The sequence below is a fragment of the Alexandromys fortis genome, unplaced genomic scaffold (genome assembly GCF_014885135.2).
Source record: "Alexandromys fortis isolate MF-2015 unplaced genomic scaffold, M_Fortis_MF-2015_v1.1 scaffold_2_1_26212458, whole genome shotgun sequence".
Taxonomy (NCBI): Eukaryota; Metazoa; Chordata; class Mammalia; order Rodentia; family Cricetidae; genus Alexandromys; species Alexandromys fortis.
Window position 1 is genome coordinate 26,188,586 of NW_026067930.1, and position 8,757 is coordinate 26,197,342.

An 8,757-nucleotide genomic window follows, 5' to 3' on the forward strand; every position below is an offset into this window, starting at 1 on the left:
CCCCCTCGTCTCTCACAATCCTAAGCTGTTCCCTGAGCCTTTGGTGTAAATTTTGCATGGTAGATGTCTTAGCTGAAACTGAACTCTCTGTGATCATTTATTTTCTAAAATTTGACCAGTTTAGCCTCCATCTGATACAAAGGAATCTTCTTTGATGAAGGGTAAGAGCTGCAGTTATCTATTGGTAGAAAGTTAAATACTTAGAATAATATAGAAAGCTTTATTAATTTAGGAAATTGACAGTAGTATGTTCTCTTCTGGAGTCTATCACCTCTCCAGCCATGGCTGTTGGCTGTGTTTACAGTGACAAGCATTAGTTCCCTCTTATTGAGGAGATATTATGTCTAATTAGATAGTTGTTTGTTACCCTGAGATATAAAAGTCACCATTGCACTGAGGTTATTTTCACAAGCTGCTATTTTTTTGTTCACAAACTTAATAGGTGGACAGTAACATTGATAACCTTTCTTGGAAACTTGCATTGCAGGGAAGGGGTTCTTTTAGAAGCTTGAATACTACAATAGCAGTTGTGTTACCAACAGAGTCAATCCAGCCTGGATGAATCCTCAGGAATACTCTATTCCTGAAGCTGCCTGCAACTCACACAGGGAACTCTGAAGTCAGGCCAGAAAGACATCTCTTTCCAGCAGTCCTCTTGCTTAGATAACATCCAAAAGAGGCATTGTGGATCTCATATGTTTCATCTTTCTGAGACTTGTGAGGTATGTCTCTTTCCTGAGTCTCATGAGATTCTGTCCTTCCTTCTGGAGATAATATTTTAATCAGTAGGAAATTGCAACAAAACAGCTGTTTCCCATATCTGTGCCAAATTGAGAGAGTCCCTCCTTTGAAGCAAGTTCTTTCTTGTTTTGAACAGAAAAACCTGTTTTGCAGTAAAACGGGCATTAAATCAAATCGAATAAAAAATGCCTGAGTATGAGGTACTTACTTTATATCCCTGAAAATCCACAAGAGTCTGAAAAAGAAACCAACAAATAAACAACAACAAAAGAAACATTTAAAGACCCCCTTTCCCTTCCTTCCCACATGCAAGAATATCCTCTAGCTACTTTTTCCTATATATTTTATATAGATGGCTACTACTTCCTGTCAGACACCCACTCTGTTGCAGAATATGCAGTGGTCTGAGACGATGCCATTGTCAAGGCAATCTCCTTACCCTCACACACTATCAATGGACAGGCAGAACTAGTGTCTCTCAATAGAGCCTTCTGTATTGTCAAAAATACATGATTAATAGTATAGACTGACTCCAAATATGCTTTCCATATCCTGCTAACACACTCAGTCATCTGGAAGGAACTAGGATTTCTAAACACAAAAGGCAATTTAACTACCAACTCTTCATATAAACATGGCCTTCTGTCTTATCCTTTCCAGTTGCCTTGATTCATTGCAAAGCACATCAGACTTCTGCCTTCAAAGTCAATAAAGACAAAATTACAATTACATGGGAGCTTGTCAAGTCACCATCTCTTATGATTAACCCTACTTCCTTCCAGGCTACTCTACTATATAACCAATAACAACATGCCTAACCCTCTTTTAACATAGAGCATTATTGCTACTTATAGAAAATATTTAGCTTTAATACTAAAACCTTTCAATCCTTTCTCTAAACCTACCTGACTCTCACACCAGCAGACAAAACCTTTTGGCAGAACGTAGTCCAAACCGGTAATGTATGTCAGAGACCTAACACTACTTTCATTATATGACCCCTTATGTTTCTCACTCATCAGGTCTGGAGACTGGTTTTGGCTATGTTTGTCATACCGACTTCACCCATATGCCCACTTTAAAACAGTTTCAGTATCTTTTATTCTGAGTCGATACATTCTCTGACTTGTTTGAGACCTATCCAACTGCAAACCAAAACTGTCATTTATTTATCACCATTCTTCTGTTCTCTATCATAGTCTCTCACTTTGGAATGACTGCCTACTTCCCTCCTGTGAGACAACAGTCTAGATTTCACCATTCATGTAACACAGGGCCTAATCCCGGTTCTACGATTCTCCAGCATTTTCATATCTCATATCGGCCACAATTCTCTGGTAAGGTAGACTACACCAATAGAAATCTAAAGTCAATACTAACCAAATTTACCCTGAAACTTCATCTTGACTACACCAAACTTCTCCATCTAGTGCTTCACCGTCTTTGCTCTATTCCTCACAAGCCCTCAAATCCCTGTCTTGCTCCTTGGAGCTGATGCTAAGGAGACCTCTTCATCCACCAGGACTATGTCCCATTCCAACACTCCAACACCCCATGACTAAAATTCCTCCAAGCCACTATGATTAACACCTTACAAATATGCATCAAAGACCCATGGGAGGATAGATAATCCACTAGGGTCCATAAGGCTTTTTTTTTTTCATTTATTTTATTTTATTTTATTTTTTTGTAGCCAGAAAATAACTTTATTTGTTCCAGGTCAGAACTTCTGGAACTGCTTCTTGGTGCCAGCGGCCTTGGTGACCTTGATCACGTTGAAACGCAAGGTCTTGCTCAGGGGCCTGCACTCTCCCACAGTAACTATGTTGCCGATCTGTACATCCCTGAAACAGGGGGACAGGTGCACGGACATGTTCTTGTGGCATTTCTCAAAGCGATTGTACTTTCGGATGTAATGAAGATAGTCCCGGCGGATGACAATGGTCCTTTGCATCTTCATCTTGGTCACGACACCGGACAGGAACCGACCTCGGATGGAGACGTTGCCAGTAAACGGGCATTTCTTGTCAATGTAGGTGCCCTCGATGGCCTCCTTGGGCGTCTTGAAGCCTAGACCGATGTTCTTGTAGTACCAAGGGAGTTTTTCCTTGCCGGTTTCTCCAAGCAGAACACGCTTCTTGTTTTGGAAGATCGTGGGATGCACGTTAGGTCTGAATGTCCGCCATCTTCCCGGAAGCCTGAGGAAAAGAGAGCCATAAGGCATTTTATAAAGGAAAAACAAGCTAGCGCCTTTAAACCCTGGACACTCGTTCCCGGTGGCCACAATTAACATTCACTGCCATCCGGCTCCGCTAATCATTTAGGATCTCCAGGTGTCGTAGGTTATGAAATGTTCTGAACAAATCCTTCACTACCAATTACAAGACATGACTATCTCCAAATATTCTCAGCCGTTTCCCATTTGATATACACTTTTCCACCCAAACCCAGACTTGGGTTGAAGCCATCCAACAAACTCTTTCCCTTCTCAACGTCACTGGTCCTTCCTTTAATGCCTCCCACTGCTTTTTCTGTGCCTCTCTTCAACTCCCTCCTCCAGCTGAAGTCCCGCTCACCATTAGTATTCTTGGTGCCAATGACCCACCATCCACACTACTCAACCTTTGTCCTTAGCCATCCAGGCATCTGATTGGAAACCAGGGACGAGTTCTCTCAATCTCTTCTGACTGCCCCCTGAATTGTTACCAACCACACCTTTCACCACTTAACAAAAGCCTCTGCAATAATCAATCCACGTGCCCAAAATGTCTCAATTCCATTACCCACTTGGGTAACGCATAAAGGCTAGTCTGATGTAATGGGAGTCTTGCAAATTATATTTTCCTCAATGTAATCAGACAACGTCTTCCGGGGGCAGTCATACCCCAGCTGACCTTATATTGTTAAACTGAATTCTACTAACTCCCCTCAAAAACTCATCTCCCTAGGCCTACTATGGTGGGTATAGTTTGGCCACTGCCTTACCTGGAGCAACTATGGCTAGCAGTGCCTTTAATTCTGTTCTGACCTGAGGCTTCCTTCATAATTGCAGAGCCCCACATCTCTTACCAGCAGAGAAATGGGAAACTTCTTTACTCTTCAGTGAAAAATGTTGTTATTATGTGACTGAATCAGGTTATGCTGTGGGAACTCCTTCAGCCAACAGCTGAACTCAATAGCCCTTGAGATACTGGCCCACTTTGGGAATGGTTACATGTACTATATATGCAGATGCAAAAACATGTGTAGACCCTAGGCTGCTGAATTCAGTTCCAGTTCCCCGCCCACACAAAGGACTGCTGATCTGTGAGTCTTCCCCTAATAAAGAATTCTTTTATGGTACTCGATTCTGGTTTATTGTGGGACTATTTTAATTATTTGTGGCAGAGTGGCGCTCATGTGGAGCATGAGTCTACTATACTACCGCAACCAGCTCAGAAGGTCTGCAGCCTTCTCCTTTCTCTGCCCTTGTGGCTTGAAACCCCTCTGCAGCTAAGCTAATCATTTGTCTCAAAGTGGCAAACCATTTAGCTGGCCTTCCGGGGTGTGGCAACTTGGAAATTTCTGCTGTTGCCTCCACATAGCTTTTCCTACCTGCTACTTTGGAAGCACAAGCTTCTCCAATTTGCATTTGCAGTGGGCATCTGCCTGCTAGCTCCGGGTTTCTTGGTATTCTGGCCAACTCAAACCTCTTTTTACAGAATTGATATAACCTTTCTTTATTTGTTGGTATATTTATTTGTTGGTATTAGTATTTAAGCTGCTGCCAGTTGCATCCCCCTGCTGTATGCCTGCAACTACGACATCTACTGGCCTATATGGATTACTACACCTACAACAATTTTGTGAAAGCTTAAAATGGAGGAAACTTCATTTGATTAATAAATACATAAATAAATTTGAAAAGTGTATAATGGCAGACAATATCACCATCAAAGCATTTAAAAACCTTTTTGCTTCTACAATGGATAGAATTCTGCATGAATTATAATATGGTGTTCCTAGTACATCCATTTTTGTGATCATGGGATATAGCCTTGTTCTTCATATTATATCCTTAAAGAAATGGTTTGATAACAGATTCAAGAATGAGATACCTTTAGAAATGATATAGTCTTTACAGACTAGTAATAATTAAAAGCTAGCTGAAAGGATATATACCATTGAAAATTAAAAAAATAGCTAAAATTTAATACCATTGAAAGGGATAATGTTAATTTGGCAGACAAAATTTAATCCATGTTAATGTGTTATGAAACCTTAAAAAGGGTACTAAGAGATTATCTGAAAGGATTCATACTGTTGAAATTGACAGTTGAAGTCTTAAAAAGTTAATATAAGTTAGCAGATAGAGTATCTTTCTAGGAAGACAATTTCATGCAATTCAAATAATATCCAAAGATGAGAAGTTATCAGTAATGGAAAAATTTAACACATGCAATCACATGTGCAGAACAAGGATTAGAAATTATTTGATTCAATGAAATAATTAGAAATATTCACAGGTCAGGAGACTTAGGCTTTGCAGAAGACAATGGTAAACATATTTGAATAATTTGAAGAAAGTATCAGAAGTGATAAGCAAGGAGAGGAGGTACAAACAAAGGATTTAGCATCACCAGTACCCTTAGAGTCAGAGATGACTTGCCAAAAAATTTAGCTACTTATCTTTTTATTACCTCTGACAAATCAGCAAATACTCAATACCCAAATGGATACAAAGAATGTATATGGAAATTTTTAAAAATCTGAAAAAAATTAAGCAAGCAATAGTATTTTATGGCATACATTCATTATTTGATAGGGGGATGGCAAAGACAGGAGATTCAAGCAATAAGGCTACCCACCATGGTTGGTTTCAATTAGTCTCAATGGTCCTTAAAGGTGGGCCAGAGTTACAGTGTAAGTGCTATTAGAGAGAGGAAGCTAAAGCCTTAAACAGCAAGAAAGGATCAAATGATTTAAGGCTTCCCAAGATCAAAATTTTGGCGAGGGCTGTTATGCTGGTCCAAAGAGCCATGCTCTTTATAATAGATACATCTTGTTCCTATACCATACAGCAGCCTTAAATGCTTGGGACAGGAATCAAGAACTAGGAAAAATAATTGAATCATATATTAAGGTTAAACAAGGCCCAAGAAAACCCTTTAATGACATTTTACAAAGATTAACTAAATCTGTACAAATAGGAGTAACAGATCCAGAAACTAGATGCATACTTATTGAATCTCTGGTTTTGAAAATGCCAACTTAGAATGCAAAAAGATACTTTGGTCTTTAAAGTTTAGATCAGCACCAATAGATGATTGAATATTCAATACAGTGAACAATGAGAGACATTTGCCTGTAATACTGAGGCTTAGGTAGGAGAAGCAATTTTCAAAGGTATGAAGAGCTATCAAAATGCCAAATGTATTAATTGTGGTAGAGCAAAACAACTGTTAATGGATTGTAGACCAGGCATTCCTTGAAATAATGTCTTCTCTGGGAATGATAAAATAAAAGGTTTCAACCTTCTTAATTATGTATAAGGTATGTCAAGGAATGATGTTTAACCAATACATGTAGGTCAACAAGAGGCAAGCAAGGCAACCCATTATCATTGGCTCCTTGAGGGGCTTCTTGCAGACACCCAGGTCAAATGTGGTACAGTCATTCCCAGTAACTGTGGAGGACACGTCTCCCCAGGAAAATTTAAATAGACAATGCCTATTGTAAAAAAACATACTGCTCTGGATCATAGAATAAACATAAAGGATAAAACAAAAATTCCAATATAACATAGGAGACATATATTTTGGCAGACTTTTACAAATGATCAAAGACCAAAGCTGAGAGTACAAACAAATAACATTGTAATTCTAAGTGCCTTTTCTAAAATCCAGCTTAAGTTTTATACAATGAACAATAAAATTTCCTGCAGTAATCTTTGAAGTTTCCAGGAAGAAGATGTAGTCCAACAATGATTCCGCCTAGTCGACATGATGTCACAATGCTGGTAGCACTACTTTAAGATGGGGTTTTGGGTGGCAAGCTGCTCAAGATGATTTCAATATGGCTAGCTGAGATAATACAAATTTTTACAATGTTCTGACCAGAACTTCAAGTAAAAACTTCAGAAAAACCCTACTGACTACTCAGATATTATTGGCAATTATGCCAGACAGTATCTTGAAACTTAACTATCGTTTTAGTTTTTACAGATTCCCATGGGCATAACATTACCCTCATAACAGCTGGAAGTAATTCTAGAAGATGACATCCCTTCTCCCAACAAAGTTTGTTCTCAGGGTTAGGGACATCTATTAGGGGTTGATTATAACTGGTATAGGGTTGGGGGTTAGGGTGGAAATTAAGTAGGATTAGAGATCCAACATTCCTTCATGATAAGAGTCCTGGAGAGATAAGGGATACAAGGGACATATTTATTTATAATTGAGGCAATATACAGCCAGCATCAAATTAAATATAAATAAATTCAAAGCAACTCCACAAAAATTAGGGCCAAGACACAGCCGTCCCCTCTCTATATATATCTATTCAATGTAGATCTTGATTATCTAGCTAGAGGAATATGACAGCCAAAAGAGATAGATGGGATGCACATTGGAAAAGGAAAAAGTAGACATATTTTTATTTGCAGAGAATATGATAGTGAATATAAGTGGGCCTAAAAGTTCTGCCATAGAATTCCTAGAGCTGAAAAACACCTTTCTCAAAGGGGCTGAATACAATATTTACTAAAAAAAAAATAGTAGCCCTTCGAAATACAATGGGCCAATTGGCTAAGAAAGAAATTAGGGAAGTAACACCCTTCACAATAACCACAAATAATATTCAATATGTCGGGGTACTCTAACAAAGCAAGTAAAATATCTGTGTAATAATAAATTCACGTCTTAGAAGAAAGAAATGGAAGATAATATTTGAAGAAAGAAAGCTCTTTCATTTTCACAGATTGGTAAGATAAATATAGGAAAATTTTCTTATCAAAAAAATGGCCATCTATAGATTCAACACAATCCCCATTAAAACCCAAATACAATTTGATATAGACCTTAAAAAAACAAAACTAAACTTCATATGGGAAAACAAAAACAAAACAAAACAAAACCTCAGCAACTTCAACAAAAATGACCAACCTGGGTAGCTAAAATAACCCTGTAAAATAAAAGAACTTCCAGAGGAGGTGTCACTTTCCAAGGTTTCAAGGTATATTACAGAGCAATAGTTAAAACAAAAACAGAAACAAAACAACAATAAAAACCTACATTGCATTGGCAGAAAAACAAGTCTATCAAAAGTAACAAATCAAAGGTGTAAATGTAAATACACATACCTATGGACACCTAATTTTGATAAAGAAGCCATAAATACATAATAAAAAAGAAAATAACTTTAACAAATTACACTTGTCTAACAGAATCTAGGCTTGTAGATGAATACAAAGAGATCCATATCTATTTTTCTGTAGATAACTCAAGTTCAAGTTGATCAAAGACTTCATTATAAATCCAGATACTCTCAAACTGAAAGAAGAAAAGGTGGGAAATAGCACTGAAGGCATAGGAACAGGAGATAACTTCCTGAATAAAACACCAGTTGCTGAGACATGAGACTTACAATTAATAGATGGAACATCCTGAAACTGAAAGGCTTCTGTAAGGCAAAAAACACACTGTCAATAGTACAAAACGTCAGACTACAGAATGAGCAAAGGTCTTCACCAACCTCACTTCTGAAAGAGGACTGATCTCCAAAATATATAAAGAACTCAAGAAACTAGACATCAAAAAAAAAAAAAAACAAATAATCCAATTGAATTTTTTGGTACTGAGACTTCTCAACAGAAAAATCTCAAATAGTCGAGAACCACCTAAAAAGATATCCAACATCCTTAGATATCAGAGAAATGTCAATCAAAATGACTCAGATTCCATTTTGCACCTGTCAAAGGCTAAGATCAAAACCACAAGTAACCACTCATTCTGGAGAGGATTAGAGAAAGGAGAACAT

General features: G+C 38.0%; 1 pseudogene; it reads right to left on the minus strand.

Moving 5' to 3' along the window:
• Window positions 1-2,431: 2,431 nt before the first annotated feature.
• Window positions 2,432-2,927, minus strand: LOC126503530 (40S ribosomal protein S11-like; annotated as a pseudogene).
• Between the last annotated feature and the right edge of the window lie 5,830 nt (window positions 2,928-8,757).